The 17,741-nt window shown below is 37.2% G+C and overlaps 1 long non-coding RNA gene across 1 annotated transcript in view; it reads right to left on the reverse strand.

Annotated features, from left to right (window-relative positions):
- Positions 1-3,762: 3,762 nt before the first annotated feature.
- The window catches only part of LOC149846477 (uncharacterized), a 31,683-nt gene continuing 17,704 nt past the window's right edge, over positions 3,763-17,741 (reverse strand). Inside the window, exon 3 of the long non-coding RNA XR_016430533.1 lies at positions 3,763-4,001. This is a non-coding gene — a long non-coding RNA (uncharacterized LOC149846477). The remainder of the gene's footprint in view (positions 4,002-17,741) is intronic.

A 17,741-nucleotide genomic window follows, 5' to 3' on the forward strand; every position in this document is an offset into this window, starting at 1 on the left:
AAATTCCACAGATAAATTAAAATCAGGAATACCTGGGAGTGGAAGAAGGTATCTATGGTTTATCACCACTATTGCAACATTGCCATTGGCTTTTTTATTTCTCTATTCTTCTCTAGGAAAAACTCTGGGACTGGAAGAACGTCTTACCCTAATTATTAAGTCATTGCTCATCTTTGCAAGTGGCATGGGTTCAAATCTTACCGTTTTCCTCTCTTTCAAAAAAGTATTTTACATAATTTTAAAAAAGTTAAAAAATATTTTCAAAATGAAGGTTTTCAGCTCAAGCCATGATCAAGCTTGACTCGAGCCAATCCTGAGCCATGGTTGTTCAAGCTTAGCTCGAGCTAACCTTGAACAACCATTTTTTCTTCAAGAGCCTAGCTGAGCCAGGCCAAGCTCAGTTCAATCCCTCGTGTGCATCGTAGGGGCCTGATCCGCTCTACAATTAAGACTGGAAAATCCTTACTAAAAGGTAAGCGAGTGTAGTTAAAAACTTGAAATGAATCAAGTGTAACTGAAATTCCTCTATAGGGCAGCATTCATAACCTTACTATAGAGGAATGTTTATAGAGAAATAATTGCATTTAATTTGTACCAATCAGATTTTGTTATCAACATTCATTAAACACATTAAGGTGAAAGAGAATTTATGCTGCTCCTTGTACCCTTAACAACTTTAGATAGTTTTCCAAAAGCATCATCTAACATTAATGAGTCTCAATGAGTTTCCACATTCTTTTTTGTTTTTTTTTTAATAACCCAAAAAACCGCACCCGGCAAGACGACCTAATCGCGCTGGCTCAGCCTGCCATACTACAGTTGTCGTGTTGGCATGGAAAACTCAGAGGCTAGGACCTCTGCCTCCGGCTTCTTTGCAAAGCGTTGGCTTGCGCACAGAAGCTACACCCATGGGAATCCAACCATGAATGCCCATCTAGCAGAAGGCCCCACCCCACTACGCCAACCCCCTTTGGACCACATTCTTTTTTGTTTAAAATTGCATTTTCAAAACAATGATGGCTAGGTGGGTCGAGGGAGGATGAGGTGCAATGCGATTGCACACTTTCATATTGTTGTTGCACCTGATCAGGTGCAACTGCAGTATGAAAGTGTGCAATCACATTGCACCTCATCCAGATCAGGTGCAACAGCAGTATGAAAGTGTGAAATAACATTGCACCTCATCCTCCCTCTGGGGTCGACTTAAGGTATTCTCAATAACCGAAACGAGTGTCCTTTGACTTAGAGCCAAAGCAGCAGGTTCCCTGGTGAGCAAGGGGGGAGGACAAAGTGTTTTAACCGCTCGAGGGTGGGAAATACGGCACGTCAATCGCTCCAGAGTCCCACCACCTGAACCGGCAGAATTTCTCCTTGAAAACCTCCATTAAAAAACCATTGATGTTTCTCTAATCCTGTGTGCCAAGCCAAACATAATCCATCCTTGATATTTGTCTTTGATAGATTAGCCTTTTTAAAAAAAAAAAAACTCATCTTGAAAGAAAATTACGATGATATTACATCTTCCTTTTTTTCACAGATAGAGGAGTACTATCTAATGGCAGATGAAAACATGCACATGAAATGGAAAAGTCAACCTATAGTAAATCATCTCAATCTCCTAAGCCATATAGCATGCCTTGTTACATAAATTAACCATGGGTGCAGTAATAAGGTAATTCGATTATCCTTTCTCACGAGATTTTAGCAACTTTATCTGAAAGCCCAAGAAAGAAAGAAAATTTAGAAAAATAAAACGCCACTTTTATTTCATGCACGCACTATGTCAAGAGTCATTTTTCCAAGTCTTTCTTGAATAATTGGCAAACTCGGCCAAGTCAACTTGGCAATTCTATCGGCAGCTAAGCAGCTCAAGAAATCAGCTGGACTTTTTTTTTTTTAAAAGGCAAGCTGGGGTTAGGCAGACGCCAACCAGTTATACAACAATACTATTGAGATTGGAACTTGCAACGTCCCAACACAAGGTGACGTGCACTAGATGCTCCTACCAGACAAGAGGAGCCCGAGTTGGTAAGAAATCAGCTTGACTTGGTCAGCAGTAAACTTAACTGAGTCAGTTGAGTCTTTCTTAACAAAATGATGACCGTAATACATATATATATATATATATATATATATATATATATATATATATATATATATATATATATATATATATATATATATATATGGGACACTAGAATGTCTTAACTGAAAATATGTGAACTAAACATTTTCCACACTTTTTTTTGCAAATAAGACCATTCAGATGCATTTGGCGTGATCCATTTGCTATGAACCGTCGGTTGGATCATGTATTTTCAATGAAAACATATGATTTTCTGATGCTTAAATATTTACAAAAATTATGAGTCATTGATTATCAACCCTTAAAACATCCTTCTTATGCATTGTAATCAGATGGTCCAGTCCAAGAGTCTGTTTCTATAAAACAAAAGTATCTAAATCACAACCGTACAATGAAATTTAAGGAAAAAAAACAATGAAAATATCGACTCAAAATTTAATTCATTTGTTTTCAGTTAAAATATTCTAATGGCCCATATATCTAAATGCTACGGTGCTCCGGGAGCACCTACTCCCACATACAAGAAATCATAGTTGTAGGTTGCATATTCTCAATCTAACCATATAGATTTATTTAAAACCGTTTATTTAATAGGAATCATGTTTTGGATCATATTTTTTGGTCATCGAAATAGGTTTTTGAAGTCATGAAATTTTGGTATATTGTGAGCCGTTGATTTTTGAAGATCTTAAAAAGCCTACATGTATGCCTTAATCACACGATCGAAAACTTGTTTTTTCAATAAATAATGACTGTAGATTACATCTATAGGCTCAGATTAATGAAAAATACTCAAATTTAGAAGATTCAATTAGGTGGGAATAGGTGATCAGAGAGCACCACATCATTACTAATATATATATATATATATATATATATATATATATAATTTGTGGGTTGCAAAGTCCGAACCCCTTAGATGAAACTCATAGGAACCTGTCATTTTGACCAAATCTGACCTCACGGATGAAATCAGCATGACCAAAGATTCAAAATAGTAGAAATGGACCCTTATATTTTTATTTGTTTACCTAAACATACAATTTTTTTAGAGTAATATATTGTAAGCGGTTGATTTTTAAACCACAATCTAGTTTCTGCTAAACCAAACATGTAGATCACATCAGGAGTGTTGGATATACAAAAGTAAAAAAAAGTTTTCACTAGTGGGTTTGGCGCCCATAAGTAGCCTACAATTTTTCATATATAAGGGATAGTATTTGCTACCCTATTAGTAAAGAACCCCTAGTTAGAACTCATAGGGAGAGGTTGCTTTGCCCAAATCTGACCACATGGATGTGTTCAACAAAATAGTAAGAATCAAAATTTGGATAATACTTTATTGACATAAAAACTTTTTTTTGAGGTTTGAAAATTTGGAACATTGTAGGCCGCTGATTTTTCAAGGGTTCCTTAGCCACTCTCTCTCTCTCTCTCTCTCTCTCTCTCTCTCTCTCTCTCTCTCTCTCTCTCTCTATATATATATATATATATATATATATATATATATATATATATATATATATATATATATATAAACGTTTTGTATTTACAAGATATATGTTTATTATTTATTAATAATAAATTAAGAATTCACCAGTCATCGAGTGAATTAGTATGCCAAAGTGATCACCAAGTTTCAACAATGCCAACCACGTTCGCCACATCTAAAGAAAGATATGACATGCTCACTCTCAATATTCCCATGCCATATTTCTACACAAGAAAGTTGCCTTCAATTACTGATGCAATATAGTTATCATTTTTTTGTTTTCGAATGATGAATGTAAAGCTCAGAGAATGGTTACAAGCCAAATAAGGTCCTGTAATTTGTGCGATAGTTGATGACCGGAAACAAATCTTCATGTTGTGCGTAATTTCCTCATTTCAACATTCGACCAATGGTGGTGCTGCACTGAAAATAAACACACTGAATTTAATTTCTTCATGTATTCATGATTATTTTGCGCTTAATATTATAACACACTTTTAAGATTATTTATTTAACAATGTATCTAGAATCACCGTTAGCTCACTTCACAAGAGTGAAAAAGCATGATCTTTTTTATGCTTCTAAAGCTTTACAAATGCCTCACCTTTAAAATGGAAAGCTTGATAATCTAATTATGAAAATTAGTTTCTTGGTATTCAAATTAAATTTTTTATGATAAAAAGATTAATATTTGATATTATTGAAGCAACGAACTATTGTGAGTAAATCATCTTTTGGAATATTTTTTAGATTTTTTTTGTAGACGTGATCTACAAGATTTGTTTAGTAGAAAATGAGTGTTAAATTACGTAATCATGATATGAAAGAAAGTTTTCAAAAGGCTTCAAAAACCAATGGTCCACAATGTACTACAATTTTCGTACTCAACGTCAACAACAACAACAACAACAACTACGCCTTCATCCCAAAACAATTGGGGTCAGCGATATGAACCAAAAAAGAAATTCATTTTGGGTCTTCCACATGAATCCTTTTCCTCCAATCATTTCTATCCAACGCCATGTCCTCGGTGAGGTTCAAAGCATTCATATCCTTTCCTATCATCTCCATCCAAGTCTTCCTAGGCCTACTCCGACCTCTTTTAACTAATATATTTTCCCATTTCTCCAACCTTCTAACTGGAGCATCATTAGGCCTTCGCCGAATATGTCCAAACCACCGTAAACGATTCTCTCGCATCTTATTTTCAATGGGTGCAACACCTACCTTCTTACGTATCTCTTCGTTCCGAATCTTATCTTTTATTGTATTTCCACACATCCATCTAAGCATCCGCATCTCAGCTACACTCATTTTTTGAATATGATGTCTCTTGGCAGCCCAACATTCCGTACCATATAGTAAAGCGGGTCTAATAGTCGTCCTATAAAACTTTCCCTTCAACCGCAATGGCATTCTACGATCGCACAACACTCCAGTAGCACTTTTCCATTTCATCCACCCAACCTTTATCCTATGATTTACATCTCCATCAATTTCTCCATACTTTTGAATGATGGATCCCAAATATTTGAAATAATCATTCACCGGTATATCTTGCTCACCAAGCTTCACTACACTCCCATCACTACTTCGTTGCTTACTAAACCGACATTCCATATATTCAGTCTTACTCTTACTCAACTTAAAACCTCTAGCTTCCAATGTCTGTCTCCATAATTCTAACTTAGCATTAACCCCAGCTCTAGACTCATCAATCACAACAATATCATCAGCAAACAACATACACCACGGTACATTTTCTTGAATTGATCTCGTAAGCTCATCCATCACTATCGCAAATAGGAAAGGGCTTAAAGCAGATCCTTGATGTAACCCAACCGTTATCGGAAAATTGGTTGTCACCCCTCCACAAGTGCGGACATTGGTTACTACTCCTTCATACATATCTTTAATTATACTAATGTACTTGAGAGAAACACCTTTCTTCATCATTGTCCACCAGAGAACGTCCCTAGGTACTCTATCGTATGCCTTCTCTAAATCAATAAAAACCATATGCAAATCTTTGTTCCTCTCTCTATATCTTTCAATAAGTTGTCTAAGAAGATGTATAGCTTCCATAGTTGATCTTCCAGGCATAAAACCAAATTGATTCTCCGATATCATGACAACCTTCCTCAACCTAGACTCAATCACCCTCTCCCAAAGTTTCATAGTATGACTCATGAGTTTTATACCACGATAGTTTGTGCAATCTTGTATATCACCCTTATTCGTACTCAATGTCATATCTTTAAATTGAAATAATACGATCCAAAGTTTGATCTTTAGCAAACAAAATGCTGGACGCATGTATCTGGTCAGATTGAGTCACAACTCTTGAACCTATGATTTCCAGCTCAATAGTTTCATGCCTCCAATAACACCATATATTAAGCCATGATAAAAATAATTACAATGCATTTTTTTAATTTATATTTTCATTTTCAAATCTACTTATATGATGATTTTTTATTTAAAAAAAATCAAACTCGTCTATATAAAAAAGTAGTATCATAGTTTTTCTTTTCCTACTTGTTTCGTTGCTTCTTACTTGCTTCCTCTAATGCTTGCTAGCTGCTGCATGATAAAGGTTTTAATATAAAACATTTCAATTTGAGCACAAATACCAGGATATCAAACAGTTGGAAGAATCTAAATGAGCATTTCAATGAAGATTACGTCTTGCCTTTTATAGTGAGATGTGGGAAGGACATCACTAATATTTCTGAACGTGTTGCCATGACTTCACCATCTCCTAGTAATTTTCCATGCCAACAACTTGCACTTCTGGATTTTAAATTCCACAAATAAATTAAAATCAGGAATACCTGGGGCTGGAAGAAGGTATCTAGGGTTTATCACCACTATTGCAACATTGGCATTGCCTTTTTTATTTCTCTCTATTAACTAGGGTTATTCCTCTTATATCATCTAACATGATACATAGGAAACAACTAAATCTGCCATCATGTCAACTTGTAGAGAGATGGCAAAGTTTGCAAAATTAAGCAAGGGAGAAGAATGATTTCTTAGAAATTATGGCAAAATAGTCTCGTACGCTGCTCTTGCTCTAGTTGTGAAATCGAGCCATATAATGCACCATATTTTGCTCGTGCAGCACATTCATAATTTATATACCTACCGAATTTCTATTGCAAATTTAAAAATAAAAATTGGCTTTTGCGGCACGATCATAATTTATATACCTATAGAAATTCTCTTGCAAATAAAATAAACTTTCAAAGTTTGAATATGACCGCTCTACATCAGTTTCATTAGAAAAACGTATCACTTTCGTTATTCATTAGATGTTTGTTTTTCTTGCCCAAATAGAAGGTTAGTGATGGAGAGGAATAAGCTACAGAACTTCTATTGATGAACGAGCTTTCTTTATTTAAAGATTCACACACACACACACACAAACAGGGCACTGGCGCTCACCCATGCGCACATAACCTTTCTGGTTTAATTTGGAACTAATTTAAGCAGCAATTGATTCTCAGGGTTCCATTGTCTATAGACACGAATGAGCTGATACAAGACTATTAAAGACTTGATAATATTAAACAGCCAAGCCATATAAATACAGTAGTGAGTAATGAGTGTTCATTGGCAAGACGCCAAAGACAACAAATGCTTTAAAGCAGAGTTCGTGCAAGGGTGACTAGAGGGAAAGCAATAAACATATCACAGGTCCACCGTTTCCTAGAAAAGATTTAAAACCACCTCTAATTTAATCAAACTACTTGAAGGAGATAGATCCAAGGCTGACAATGGTAGATTTTGGGAAGATATTAACCAGGTCCCGAGGGAAAGATCCACACCCCTATACGCCTAATCTCCAAGATAATGATAATTATAAACCTCTAATGGCTTCATAATTGAGCAAGAGACATTGAAAGAAACAAAGAAGTTGAACTGAAGCATAAAAAAATGTTGGTCGACAATTCCACCAGTCTGTGGAGAAGATACCCCAAACACCCTTCTGACACAGATACTCTAACACGAAACATAAAATAGTCCCCTCTAATCTGATTCTACAGCATCTATCAAAACCAGCTAAAACACAAGGGCGACAACAGAGAGAGAGAGAGAGAGAGAGAGAGAGAGAGAGAGAGAGAGAGAGAGAGGTATCGAATAGAAGCATCTCAACATGGAAAAGGACGGGATGCTGTCCAGTTGAACAATTTCCAATAACAATGTAAAGGGCTTCCAGTCTTGAAAATATCGAGGTTACTGAACCACATCAAATAAATGTGAATTCAAACACAAACCGAGCAATCTCACCATAAGGGTTCCCCACCCCATCTGAATGGCAATGAGTTGGGCATGCTCTTAACTTACATGGTAAGGCTGAACAAACCGGTGGTGTTAAAGCTTGGTTCATTCTTGTAGCAAGTCATGGCGAGTTCGAGATAAACAAGCCAAGCTAAAGCAACCTCGTTAATAAAAAATATGTTTTTTAAATTAAGAATAATAGAAATTAGTCTCTAAGCCTACGGAGCCATGTTCAAACTAGCTCATTTACAAAATAAATACAATTTATAATTTTTTGCAACAGGATTTTGAATTGTAAACTTTTTACTTGCTAGCCAAACATTTCAACCATCTATATTTTATGACAAAATATACGTAAAATATACTTATTATTAATTAAATAAGCCAATACAAGCCAAGCTTAGTCGAATATATACTGATTAATGAGCCTATAGCCAAGTCAAATACTTGTTTTCCATGTTCAGCTTGCTGAGCCTATTTTCCAAGTTCAAACAAACCTATGGTACGGGACATGCCATTTTGGTCAGCGTACCCATGTCGACACGGGCAGGTACTGGACACGCCATTTTGTGTATCCCATCCATTTTCAGTATATAATATATATTTTAGATATAACATATATTTATATTATATTCAGTTTATTTTGAATTTAATTGTTATTCAATATATATACATATACATATAGCCATGTCCCTGTACCCACATTTTTTCAGAATTACCGTGTAGTACCCTCCGTTACATACCCACAGCCATACCTAGGTGACACTATAACAAGCTCCTTATGAGCCGAACACGAGCCGAGCCACAAGCAGCTGTCTCATTTCCTGGTCCCAGCTAGAGCTATGGGCTATATTAGTATATTGTGACCATAGACTAAAGATTAGTTTCTGTGAGGCCCTTTTCTTTTTTATCATTACTCAAAAAATATCAAGCACGTTAACAGTCATAAAGCTTGGGAAGTGGCACAACCTTTTCAATTTTCTTTTAATAGAATAGGCAAGCGTGGAGAATTGAAAAATGGAAACACATGCAAAACAATTTCAGTTGCAGAATTCCAATGCCAACATTGTCAGCTAGTCAGTCTTTCTCAAATTTGTCTGCACCAAACTCCCCATTTGTAGCCATGAAAGAAAGCTTCGAATTTTGTCAATGAAGTCGAATTAGGTGGCCAATCTCCCAATCCCTGTGGGCCTATTCACTCTATTACAAGACCACAATGTGTGTGCCTGAACATGTATATTTGTGTTTGTGTCTATGTAGTACGGGTGTAGTGTGGGTGTGGGTGCAGGTACGGAGGACACAATACGGCAATTCTAAAAAAATGTGTGTACGAAGATGGCTATATATATATATATATATACACGAAATAAATTTAAAGAATCATATTCATAAATTAATTTAACATAATTTATCACATAAATATTTTATAGAGCTGAGATGGCGTATCTAAGTAACTGCCCTCATGTCAAAATGTGTCGACACGGGTATGGAGGGTGAAATGACGTGTGCACATGTGCATTAAACATCAAGTTCAAAGAGTCAAACAGCCCAATTGTGTATGACGAGAACATGAGTGGGGACCCAGTTCTGCAATGACAAGTTGCCAGCAGTTCAAGTTTTATGATAAATTTATTTGAACTGAAGACAGTGGACAGAATCAGAAAAGAATTAAATTATACCACATAACCCCATTTGGCGACATAGAAAACTTGCTTAGGCTTTCCCCCACATCGTGTTGAACTAAAGTACAAGGTCCCTTAGTTAATAAAAAATAACTCCCATAATAAAATGATATAAATTATAAAAACCGACAGGAGAGTTCAGATGCACAGGATGAGCTCAGAAATTGATTTGTACTTCCAAATGGAATTTTACCAACTTAGCCTACTTAACTAGATACATAGGTGCATACAGACATAAAGTATAGCCGCCAAAACCCCTACACAGGTTACCACTGACCACAACAGTAGAAATTTTTCAAGGGGCACCATATTCAAGCATGTTGTTATCATGACTGACATCTAAACAAGACAAAAAATCATTACAAAATTTTAACAAAAAAATCATTAATGCATGTTCAGGCAATAACTCATTATGGCCACTTTTTGATAATGTTCATGGAATTCCTGCTTGAATAAAGTACATCTAAAACTAATGCGACCATCGATTGTCAGATCTTCAGGAAGTCATAAAAGCTTGACAATCGTGTTGGCTATTAAGAATTAGCTAGGAAACATTTTCTTTCACTAAAATCCATCGTGAAATTTTCATGCTAATAATGTCAAGCTAAAGGGGAATCATTATATATATATATATATATATGTGTGTGTGTGTGTGTGAATCATTAAACTCGATATCCCTTGGTTAAAGACTGTAGACTCTTGAAGAGTCCAGATATTGTTACCAAGTCTACGTCACTTAGTTAAAGGGAATCAATAGCACAGGTGAGTGGTCGACCACTACGACCCTCAAGCCACATTCCTTCTTCAATGTTTGACATTTGGCCATTATATTTCACAACGTGGTTACTATTGACCGCTTGCCCTTGAAACCATGTGCTGAAGATTGGTGCTAACACGGCATCTCATCCCCTCCACCTCAACCGTGATGGAGATACAGCTTATATCCATATCTTATATCCTGACACAACACTGCTAACATTGGCTGTAGCTTCCCCATGGTTGAAACAGTAGAAATAATAAAAACAACACAGCTCGCAGTATCTGAAATACAGAACCTCATTAATCTGCTGATAATAAAAAGCATGTTCTCTTCATAATCAACACAAGTTCTTTAGTGATTTCATCATTTTTCAACATAAAGTAATACCATTGCGAATTCGGATGTTAATTCGCTCTTTATTCATCTGAAGAATCAGCTTTAAAGCAATTATGGATGCACATAAATGAAATCATGCACGACTCCACAAACAAAAGGTGTAATATGAGCTGCATGCACCCTTTACTTCTGGTAGCATATGCAGTGGCAAATTCTACATCAAGTTAAAACTCATAGTAACATGTCTAAACGATGACTTGAAATAGAAATAGGAAAGAGATTAAATGGTGAAGGAATTGTAACCCAGGTTAACCAGGGAAGGTGTGAATTTGAGGATTTTGAACATGATTTCAAGCCTTCTGGAGAAGATGTCTGTGGTGTCAGTAACCCTGATGCATGATTTTTTTGTTCTTTTCTTTGTATTTTCAAATAAGACTTGTTTTGATTGCGTCAATAGATCATCTAAAATCGAGATCAATCTTGCCAATGAATGTCCTTTTGCCTATGCATCATAACAATCTCTTTGGTTTCTAATTATTTGATAAGCTAATAACCAGAAGATACAACAACAACAAACAACAACAACTACGCCTTCATCCCAAAACAATTGGGGTCAGCGATATGAACCAAAAAAGAAATTCATTTTGGGTCTTCCACATGAATCCTTTTCCTCCAATCATTTCTATCCAACGCCATGTCCTCGGTGAGGTTCAAAGCATTCATATCCTTTCCTATCATCTCCATCCAAGTCTTCCTAGGCCTACCCCGACCTCTTTTAACTAATATATTTTCCCATTTCTCCAACCTTCTAACTGGAGCATCATTAGGCCTTCGCCGAATATGTCCAAACCACCGTAAACGATTCTCTCGCATCTTATTTTCAATGGGTGCAACACCTACCTTCTTACGTATCTCTTCGTTCCGAATCTTATCTTTTATTGTATTTCCACACATCCATCTAAGCATCCGCATCTCAGCTACACTCATTTTTTGAATATGATGTCTCTTGGCAGCCCAACATTCCGTACCATATAGTAAAGCGGGTCTAATAGTCGTCCTATAAAACTTTCCCTTCAACCGCAATGGCATTCTACGATCGCACAACACTCCAGTAGCACTTTTCCATTTCATCCACCCAACCTTTATCCTATGATTTACATCTCCATCAATTTCTCCATACTTTTGAATGATGGATCCCAAATATTTGAAATAATCATTCACCGGTATATCTTGCTCACCAAGCTTCACTACACTCCCATCACTACTTCGTTGCTTACTAAACCGACATTCCATATATTCAGTCTTACTCTTACTCAACTTAAAACCTCTAGCTTCCAATGTCTGTCTCCATAATTCTAACTTAGCATTAACCCCAGCTCTAGACTCATCAATCAAAACAATATCATCAGCAAACAACATACACCACGGTACATTTTCTTGAATTGATCTCGTAAGCTCATCCATCACTATCGCAAATAGGAAAGGGCTTAAAGCAGATCCTTGATGTAACCCAACCGTTATCGGGAAATTGGTTGTCACCCCTCCACAAGTGCGGACATTGGTTACTACTCCTTCATACATATCTTTAATTATACTAATGTACTTGAGAGAAACACCTTTCTTCATCATTGTCCACCAGAGAACGTCCCTAGGTACTCTATCGTATGCCTTCTCTAAATCAATAAAAACCATATGCAAATCTTTGTTCCTCTCTCTATATCTTTCAATAAGTTGTCTAAGAAGATGTATAGCTTCCATAGTTGATCTTCCAGGCATAAAACCAAATTGATTCTCCGATATCATGACAACCTTCCTCAACCTAGACTCAATCACCCTCTCCCAAAGTTTCATAGTATGACTCATGAGTTTTATACCACGATAGTTTGTGCAATCTTGTATATCACCCTTATTCTTATATAAAGGCACCAAAGTACTCTTCCTCCACTCATTAGGCATCTTATTTGTTCGCCAAATCAAGTTAAAAAGATTTGTCAACCATTCTAAACCTTTCTCTCCCAAGCATTTCCAAGCCTCGATAGGTATACCATCTGGGCCAACTGCCCTTCTTGATTTCATTTTCTTCAAAGCCTCTGCAATTTCTTTCTTTTGAATCTTGCGCATGAAGTCACGATTTATCTCATGAAAAGGAATGGAGAAGTCTCCAAGATCTTGAGCATGACTATCATTAAATAGCTTATCAAAATAATCTTTCCATCTCTCCTTAATCTCCTCATATTTGACTAAAACCCTTTGCGTTTCATCTTTGATACATCTAACCATACCCAAATCCTTCGATTTCCTATCTCTCATCTTTGCAAGCCTATAAATATCCTTCTCGCCTTCTTTGGTATCCAACTTGTCATAAACCTCCTTATATACCTTAGCCCTCGCGTTTCGAACAACTTTTTTAGCTTCCTTCTTTGCTATCATATACTTCTCCAAATTCTCATTATCACGACTCTTACTTAGATTTCTATAACACTCTCTTTTAACCTTAATAGCTAATTTGACATCCTCGTTCCACCATGATGTATCCTTACCTAGTGGTGCACCGCCTTTAAACTCACCCAATACCTCCTTAGCTACTTTTCTCATACCACCCGCTATCTTATTCCACATTGATTCTGAATCCTCCTCGAGACACCAATCAACTTCCTTAACTACCTGCTCTACAAACATTCCTTGTTTAGCTCCTTTCAGTGCCCACCACTTAATTCTAGGATCTATCCTATGTCTATCCCTTTTGCGGCATTGTCTAATTCTAAGATCTAAAATTAAGACTCTATGTTGTGTAGCTACACTTTCTCCTGGTATAACCTTACAATCGATGCAACAACCCCTATCTCTCTTTCTAAGTAGGAAAAAATCTATCTGACTCGTATTAACCCCACTTTTAAATGTTACTAGGTGAGACTCCCTCTTCCTAAACCAAGTGTTTGCTAAGATCATATCATAGGACAAACAAAAATCTAAAATCCTTTCTCCACTTTCATTTCTTTCTCCTATACCATAGCCTCCATGGATATTCTCAAATCCATCCCTACTAATGCCTACATGTCCATTAAGGTCACCGCCGATGAAAAGCTTTTCTCCATAAGATGTCTCTTGTACTACTCCATCTAAATCTTCCCAAAATTGATGCTTAATGGAATCATCTAAACCTACTTGAGGTGCATAAACACTAATAATATTAATAATATCCGTACCTAATACTAATTTAATAAGTAAAATTCTATCACCCTTCCTACGGACTTCAACTACATTATCTATAAACTGACGACTCATAACAATCCCTACTCCATTCCTATTCCTATTTATTCCTGTATACCAAATCTTATATCCCCAAGGTTCTATCACTTTAGCTTTCTCACCTACCCATTTGGTCTCTTGAAGACATAAAATATCAATCTTTCTCCTACACATAACATCTACTAACTCTACCAACTTACCAGTTAAAGACCCTATGTTCCAAGTGGCTAACCTAATTTTATGGTCTTGGACTAACTTCTTTACCCCCACCCGTCCAACAAAGTGAGGGAACCCTTGCCTATTTGACACCACACCCGGGCGCCGGTGTGACGCGTCGCTTCTGGGCGACGACCTAGCAACCCTTGCACATTTATCACTGCCTCCGGGCCTAGAGAGTACAGCGCGTCGCTCAGTAGGGAACGCCCCAACGAAATTCTCATATTGGTTCATTTTCATAGGATATGACAAAGTTTTTATGCTGGCTGTCACAGGCCTACCGCAACCCTCCTCCTTTATCCGGGCTTGGGACCGGCAGTGTATAACTACTAATAACCAGAAGATGTCGTGAGAAATACATAGAAAGATGTTTACATTTGTTTTCTTGAGCCTCAAATAGAAGCATATCATCTAACCCAATGAACCAGAGTTTTCTGCTAAAACTACTGGCTAGAAAAGGTTGTGCAAATAATAGCTTCACAGACGTTTTTTGTGCAAGTATTTTAGTGGAAAGAAACAAAAGCATGTTTCCACCTATTTAAATGGTCTCCACTCAAGTGGAAGGTGTCCACTGACACCAAATGAGAAGGAGAAGTTATAGCTCATAAGGCATAAGAGGTGACCAATAACATTTCAAACCAAGACTATAACAGATTTTACCACATCCTCCTCTGACACCAAATGACAAGGATGGAAAGAAATAGCTCCATAAGAGGTGATTGAGGCAATCTTTAAAGCCAAGCCTGTGCATGAGGTTTTACCACATGCTGCTCTGGCACCAAATGACAGGATGAGAAGGGACAGAATTGATTAAAGTAGTTTGGGTAGGTACTGGAATAACAATGAACCAAGGCCAAATTTCAGGGAGAAGATTGTTCAAGGTTTCACTAATCCATCTAAAATGCAGTCTAAATCAGAGTTACCGGAAGCGCCTAGGTAAGTGGGGAAGTGTGCTTCGGAATCGCGAAACGTCACGCTTCCGAAACACGCGGGGAAGCACCACTTTTAAATGAGAAGCGTGCTTCCCTTTAATGGAAAGCACGCTTCGGAATCGCGAAACGTCACGCTTCCGAAACGCGCGGGGAAGCACCACTTTTAAATGGGAAGCGTGCTTCCCTTTAATGGGAAGCACGCTTCCCCCGCGCTTCCCCCATTTTTTCAGTTTTTTTGTATTTTTTATTTTTTCGCTTCCCCCTCGCTTCCTAGGTTGCTTCCGGTTCGCTTCCTAGGTCGCTTTCGAGACGATTCCCGATTCGCTCCTAAGTGGTCTCATGCTTCCCGCTTCCTAAAATTTTGAAAGTGCCTTGCTTCCCGCTTCCCGTATTGCTTCCTGCTCCCGCTTTCTCAACTGGCAACCATGGTCTAAATTAAGATATATATGCAGATATTTCATTGGAATGGTCTATAGCAATGTCCTAGCCTAATTGCAGTGCTCATTGTCTATATCCAAAACTTAGAGAGGACTTCACTCACATCGTAGAAGCCAACTATGACAACTGTACCTTAAGATCTGCAAGAGTATTGGATTGTAGTGGTGAGAGAAACATGATGCATTTCTGGATGTCACAAGTGAGTTAGGGTTTGGTACAGTATTGGCTGACCAAAAGCAGCTTTGGTTGTGAAATATAACCATTTACTGACGATAAACAAGAAGCTGTTGTTCCGTGAGTGGCCAGGTAAAAACAGCAGGTTGCAAATATGGTTCTGAAACAAGATGACAGAAATTTTTAGATTGATGCCCTGTGGTTTACCATATTTGTAGAACAAATTGATTTGTCATTCATTCAATAGGAACAGAAAGTTAGAGCTGACTCATATGTTGAGTGGAAACAAACTGCACCTATTGAGTCATTCCAAGTTTATCCTGTGAAGTTGAACAAACCAAGCACAGGCACTTCATATTGGGCCTCTTGCCTGAAACCTCTGCTTCAAAGTAGGTGCTTGGTTGCTATTATGGACAAAATAAATCAAGCCAGAGGACAATGATGTTGGATTATGCCACATAATAATATGGCAAATGGGCATTATCAGAATTTCCATGGATATCAAGTACAAGGAAAAATTTGTGGAATTGGCGGACTTATTTGGCTAAGAAGCATTAGTTGATAAGAAAGCTGAAGTCTCCTCATAAAGAGGACAAAGTGAGTATTTGCATGCAACAGTTTTAGGGTTTCTTAACAGATGTGACTTCTGCATCTTAAACGTAAAGGGAACCTAACCCATCAAAAATTGAGAAAGCTATGGTTGAATATGAAGCCATATTTAGATTAGCCAATATTAGGCATGCTGTTTCTTAATTATGTTCCTTTCCTTGAATTTATGCATTCACTCTTGAAGGAGCAGAGATCAAGTGTCTTTAAGTGTTATGCCAGCTAGAGGGACAGTTTTAGCAGCCACTAGGCACTTGAACATGGTCTGCCTTTCTCATTCAGATGTTGATTCATCTTACCTGGATGAGAATAGAGTAAGATGCAACTATGACAAAGACCTTGGTTATTTGCTCAATAAGACAGGAGCATTTTAGGATAGCATTATGATATGTAGGAATTCATATCGCTGACCCCAATTGTTTTGGGATGAAGGCGTAGTTGTTGTTGTTGTTGTTGTTGTTGTTGTTGTATTATGATATGTAGGAAATAGACTTCAGTTGATCAGAATGTACATATGCATGTTGTGTAGGGCCCTTAAATTCCAAACTTTCCCCACCTCACTTATTATTGGCTTTCATATTCATATATTTGACCATGTCCCATGGTAGATTTGGCAGCTACTGTATGATGCCCATTCGTACAAATGCTAATGGTTCAACAGATTCATTTTGGATATGGAATAACCAGATCTAAGAAGCAGACAGAGCAATCATATTAGTTTCTAAAGCATGGCCTACTACTAAATTGTTTAACAAACATAACAGATAGAAGTGTACGATGTATCACATTGTATTACACTATTGAGTTCTATTTGCCAAAGAACTCATCCAAACTGATCTTGATCTCTTTTCTATTCAGTGTTCTGTATAGGATCAATAGTCAGCAATGGAAATCTGGGACCATATATAGGAAGAACAGTTCCGTTGTCTAGGCTTTCCAAATTTGGTATCTCATTTCCATTTGGATGCTTAGTATAGCAATTCTTTTGGATTACTCAACATCACGGAATAAACATCATGATCTTGGCCATGAATCAAGTTTAACAGTGTGGTATTCTCTAGTCCGGTGTAATGAGTCATCTTAGGGCACGTTTGCAAGAACTTTACAAACATGGCTCAAAATCACTAATCATTCTCTAGATTCCATCCTCGACCCTAAGACTCCATTTCTATCTGAGTTGGGGAATTATTTTCCTTTTTGATGCATTAACTCATACAACCATGAGAAAATCATTTTATCGCATTTGCAACAAGAGAAAATGGTTCTCCTAAGAATCGTTCTCTCCAAAACTAGAGAATGTTCTTGCACTTTTGTGCTTATAGTGTGCCTTTGTGCCCTTATATTGTCCACTATTGGACTTTTATGTGCTTTTGCACTTTGTTCCAACAATTCTAAATACTTCATTACACAAGATCCCAAACTCTGAAACCATGTCACGAAATAGAGCGGATCTCAATGCACTCCAAAAAATAGCTCCAAGAGTTCA

The sequence above is a fragment of the Nuphar pumila genome, chromosome 2 (assembly GCF_984573655.1).
Source record: "Nuphar pumila chromosome 2, dmNupPumi1.hap1.1, whole genome shotgun sequence".
Taxonomy (NCBI): domain Eukaryota; kingdom Viridiplantae; phylum Streptophyta; class Magnoliopsida; order Nymphaeales; family Nymphaeaceae; genus Nuphar; species Nuphar pumila.